Consider the following 6000-nt stretch of genomic DNA (forward strand, 5'->3'; position numbering starts at 1 on the left):
GCCATCATTTAAACAAATGCCAGCTAGCTATCAGGTTTATGACGCCTTTGCACTAGCTTTGGTATTGGTTGAACAGTTTAACATCATCAATGCCAACATTTTTCTGATAGACTGCAATAAAATGAAGATTTAAAGTATCTGATAGATACTTTCACACAACGCTCAAAAGCGTTATCCTATTCTTTGGTGTAAGACAGCAAAAGCATCCAATCAAAGGATGTGAACTCGGAAAATGAAATTAGTGGTCTATTTATCCAAATAGGCAATTTAAGAGCAGGGCTTTGCAGCCCAGGAGCCGTGCATTTTCAATGGAGCTGGAGCCGGAGCTCTACGTGAAATTCAAAAGGAGCAGGAGCTGGACCTATTTATTTAAAAAATAGCTCCGGCTCCGATGTATTTCATAAGATGCTATGCTACTACCATTGGCTGAATTCACATAATTTATCAGCAACTCTTCACAAAATTAAGAATTGTTGCCTCTTTGGTGCCATCTTTTCTAACAAACCACGTTGCTGGGGATTTGACAGCAGAGCAGTTACATGTTCATAGCTGCAGCCGATGGTACTGACCACTGACTGACGTTCATCCTTCGACCTCAGTTTTTGACGTAATGGAGCCGCAGCTGGAGCCGGAGCAGTGGTATCAATGAGCTCCGGAGCTGTAGCTAATTTATGATAAAAGAGATCTCCGGATCTGGAGCAGTTTAACATTTACGCCTGCTCCAAAGCCATGCACAAGTGTCGAACAATAGAAATACATCTGACATGGTCATCGAGTTACATTGCCTTCGTTAGCCACAGAAATAAATGTATCCACCATATCCACAACAAGCAATGTATTGTCAACCTCAAAGTCAATAGACTAAACACTTTTCTTAAATAAGGATAGCCTACTTCTGCCACAGCTCACAGAAACATACTTTTCCTTTTGGTATCGTTGCTGAGCCTTATTTAGCTTTCGCCAAGGTCACATAAAAATAAAACCTTATTGAAAATGATAGCAATGCAAAAAAGAGGACATTTGAGCATTTTCAAGTGTCCTCGGAGGACAACTATTTTTTATGAAAAAAGAGCACAAATCCTCCTAAAAGAGGACATATGGTAGCCTTAGTTTAACACCCCTACTCCCCCCCCCCACCCTTGTATACGGCACCAGTAGCAGGTCCAGGAGGGCATTTGATCGCGTGTCTGTTTAAAAACGAAAAAAAGCATGTAATTTTTCTCTGTTTTTGAAAAATGTACTCGCTTGCTTCGCTCGATGTGTTTGTGTGTCGTATCCGCGCTTACGCTTGGTGATTGAAGATTTAGATTAAGTAGACGGGAAGGCAAGGAAGCCTATAGGATTCCCAAATGATTTCCAATATATAGCTCGATCATATTTCATTGGCCTATCACTAGCGGCATAGAAATTGATTGTTTCCAGCAGTATACATAGATATAATGGAATTTTTTAATCGTTAACATTCTGGCGCACCTCCCCTCAGTTTTTTTTTTTTTTTTGATCCGCTACTGTACATCACTAATCTAATTCACAATTTGATTTAAACTTTACAAATTGTTACAAATAAAAAAAATCTGTAAACTTCCATTAACGGTACAAAACCTGTTTCGGTTCCTTGAATTTGTTTGGCAAATTTTTGTAATTGAGGCTTACTAGCAGTTTAGCGATTCAGCGAAGTTAGTATTTAAAAAACTTAGGAAGCATGCAATGAAAAATACATAATTGAAAAAAAAAAAATTGTAGCAAACCTTTTATTTGCATTTTTTACCATTTTCATTGCCTTAACTCTTAAACTTAACATTTACTTGTTCCATTGTAGCTGTTGGCCAGGGTTTCCAGGGTTTCCGAAATTCAAGTTTGAACTAATCCTGGAAAACCGGAAAAGATTTATGTATAAAATGTATAAGCTATCCTTTTTGGATCTCAACATTAAGGTGGTGCGGAGAAATAAATGCAGTTTCTTCAATTTGCGTTCTGTTTTTAGTCCAGCAGTGAATCATTTCAAGCAGTGAATCATTTCAAATGGTCTACACAGTGTAAATGCAATATGGTAACTGGGCTACACCGCCGCCTGAGGTTTGCTTTTTCACTTGCTAAGCTTCTCCAAAAAACAGCATTTTGCAACCATTGTGTCGAACGTGTCGTGGTGATACTACGCTAAAAATAAAAAAACGGGAATTTTTGTTTGACAAAACCGGAAAACGAGCAATCGAAAAACCACTAATTCTCGGGAATTGTAAAAGTGGAACCAGATTGTAAAAGTGAAAGTTATTGCCAATTGTAAAGTGCCTATTGCAAGTAGTAGTGTATATTTATTTTAAAATCAACGAAGTCGTTTGCTGTTCAGAAATTGATTTCTTTATCTGCTGGAAGTGGTTAACAATTTGTCAGTTTAAGAATTTTCAACTATCATCACACAAGCAGAACTATTCGACCATTTATCTGACTGTTTAACGTTTGCTTATCCCAATAAACTACGTCATCAATCTTTCCAAAGTCTCTCTACGTGTAAGAACTAGAAGGAATTGTAACATTTATTTTTTGATCAAATTGACAGTCGGACCGCCAATCAGCAAGACAATTAGTAACGTAGTCGACAAATGACAGTGAAAAATGGATGACTGCCAATGTAGCCTATTAATAAACAGGAAATGAATGAACTAATGAACAGCTGAACGTCCACTTCATAGCCTATATATGCATAACGAAAAGTAGAAATATGTAAATTAACCCTTTAACACACACGACACAAACTTTGAATACATGTAGAAAATAATCGAAACAGGCATGTTGCAAATGAACAGAATCTTGTCTGCATCAGAAATGCAAAGGTTTTTAAGTTAAAAACAAAGTAGGCTAAACAGTATCACAATAAATCAGAAAAATCAATTTATTAATAGAGCTTTCGCCACACAAACGTGGCTTCTTCAATATATTCTAAATAGACTATACTCTATAGTATTTCTTCAGTACTTCTTTAGTATTTTATTTTGTATCAGTAGGCTATGTATAGTAGTCGTATGAAGTATCAGTACTTCTTCATACTGAAAAAGCCACACTTGTGTGGCGAAAGCTCTATAAATAAATTGATTTTTGTGAGTTAGTGTGATACTGTCTACTTTGTTTTAAATATTTTATCACACTACGCATCCTAATCGGATCATCAGTTAAATCATACGAAGATTTGATGAAAAGTTTAATAACGAATTTTGTTTTGGGTTTTTAATTAAGTTTTACATTAAAAAAAAAACATGTTGAAAGGATATAGCACAGAGCTAAAACAATTCAGGATCAAAATAATCGCTTGAATGCGAAAGAATACGTTATTGTCGAATGTGTTCGTTGAAAATGTTTTAAAGTGCGATAGCCTATATTTGCAAAATGTAGCGTGAATATAACAAGGTAGGCTAACAGTTTTTCGTAGCTCGTAGCTCTTTTGGTTTGACGCTCTTCAGGAGATTGTCGTCAGAATAAAGTAAACCTGAATGTGGTTTACTTTACTTCTACAGGATTCACTGTAATCTCATCGCGGTAATTTCATCGTGGTAATTTCATCGCAGTAATTTCATCACATGGTAATTACATCGCATACATTGTCATCGCATTGTAATTACATCGCAAGACACCACATCGTCAGTAATTTAATCGTCTTCGTCAACGTCCACCCTAACCCTAACGTCCACCCACCCTAACCCTAACTTCGGAGGGAACCAGCTACTAGACGGTTCGATTAGTCTTTCGCCCCTACGCCCAGGTAGGACGATCGATTTGCACGTCAGAATCGCTACGGCCCTCCACCAGAGTTTCCTCCGGCTTCAGCCTGCCCAGGCGTAGTTCACCATCTTTCGGGTCCCGACGACTGTGCTCTTGCCGGAACCGGCCCTTTCAGGGCGCAGCCCCGCCGGCGGTGCTCCCGTCGCTCAGCAGCTGGTAGCTTACGCAGCTCTCACACTGCGATGTAATTACCTGACGATGTGATATACTGCGATGTAATTACCATGCGATGAAATTACCACGATGATATTACCACGATGAAATTACTGCGATGAAATTACCGGACACCCTTCTACAGTAGGCTATATCACAAATCAGTAACTAGCTTAGTGTCCGAGTGGTTATCGCTTTCGGCTCTATAAGCTAGTGCTGATGGTAGATCTCAGATCGTTTTCAAGTCAGGACATAGCCCTAGCTCCCTGGTTTAGAACATCTCATTGACATGTAAAAAACTAGAAAAGAAGTTTTCAGTGCCGTTTAGTTCAGCTATTAACATAAAAACGTGTGTTTGTCAGTGTTTTATCATAGAAAACAAGGCTGTTGCTGTCGAGTAGAAGATCGCATATTGACTGTTCAGAAACTAAGGCTGGCGATAAGTTTAGTTTGCAATAAGGTGCGGTGTTTCACAGGGTAAAACTTTTCTGTTGCCTTGGTCTAGTGCTGGCTTTTTTAACTTTTTTTTAACACGGGCTCTTAAAACTTTTTTTTGATTTGCGTGGACTTCCTTTGTGCAAGGAATGGAATGAAATGGAGTGAAAGAGTGGCTACAAGACAAATTTTGAGATAGAAAATAAAAAATATCAAAGATAGGAGGTTCGGATGATAGATAAAAGACAGTCTTCCATCATCCAATCTTAATTCCAATCATAAACTTTGTAACACCATTTCAAGACATACAAAATATGTAAAATAAGTTGAGTAAAAGTTTGCGATTGATTACGTTTTACTGAAATGCTTCGATTTTCCCTTGTTTGTGTTGAACCAGCGCGACAATTGCCCAGATGGTTGTTCGAGAAAGAGAAGTCGACAACATTCACACCTCGTACACATAAACATAGTCAGGGAGAGAAATTGCCACCCTTCCCCCGAAATGTTTTAAATAAAAATTTCACACTCTTTTACAGCATCATTTAACTAAGTGAAGAAAGAAGAAACAGCTTCACGCTTCGAGCTCAAACGCGGGCCAACTAAAGGATCGCTGTGGTGCGCATAAGAGAACGTAACGTAATATAACGCAAATCTACATGCATATTTCAATTCTACAGCGGCAAGGAGTGCTACTTGATCACAATAGTTGCGGAAGGTGCAGTACAGGAGCGTAGAAAATTATGAATTTTCTGTGTAGTTAAATGTAGGCTACACAGCATCTTTCAAGCAAGAAAATGCTCCAAAAGCACAACCGGAAGCTGCGAAGTGACCATGACGGTCTTCGAGTCCAGCAGCCATTCCTACCAAGTCGATGAGAAACATTTAATGTATCTTACTGTATTCTAAAATATCTTCACTAGCAACAAAAGTCAAAACAGAAGCAAATTTGGATTCATAATGTAGCAAAACCACAAAGCTCTCATATTAGGTGCTGATAGTAAACAATATTATGCTCTGAAACAGCGGTTCCCTAACATGGGTCGCAAACATGGGTCCCAAAGGGTGAAACAATGGGTCGTGCAGGGATGATTCAAATCTGTGAAAATATGACGGTTGCAAATTAATTTATTAATGAACTTTGTGTTTTCTTTTATCAAGTCGTTTCAATCCCAAAATCGACTGGATTATTATATCATACAGAGCCTATTTATTTGGTTCCTCATCAAAATAAATTATTGCTTTAATAAGCAGTTTGCCGGCATTCATGTAACTTCTTTTAATAAATCACAGCAAATGTAAATTATAGCTTTCTGTATGTTCACAATTCAGGATTTCTGAACTATTTTTTTTAAATTTGGGTTTCATTTTTATCTGCGATCCTATTGCTGTGAAGTCGCAATATGGGCTGTACTATGAAATGTTGCCGAACGAATGCTTAAATAAAAACAAGCCAAACAGACATCTGAAGACAAAGCACCTGGAGCATGCAAAAAACGAGCGTTTAGTTCAATGTTCAAGCCCCAAGAAATGGAACAAAATAGAAGCCTGCGTCTCTGCAATGAATCCAGCATTTTTACTTATAGCCTCTCAGCAAATCGAGCTATAATAGACCACCCTACAACCGGTTACCGGTAGGCT

The sequence above is a fragment of the Aplidium turbinatum genome, chromosome 1, assembly GCF_918807975.1.
Source record: "Aplidium turbinatum chromosome 1, kaAplTurb1.1, whole genome shotgun sequence".
Lineage (NCBI taxonomy): Eukaryota > Metazoa > Chordata > Ascidiacea > Aplousobranchia > Polyclinidae > Aplidium > Aplidium turbinatum.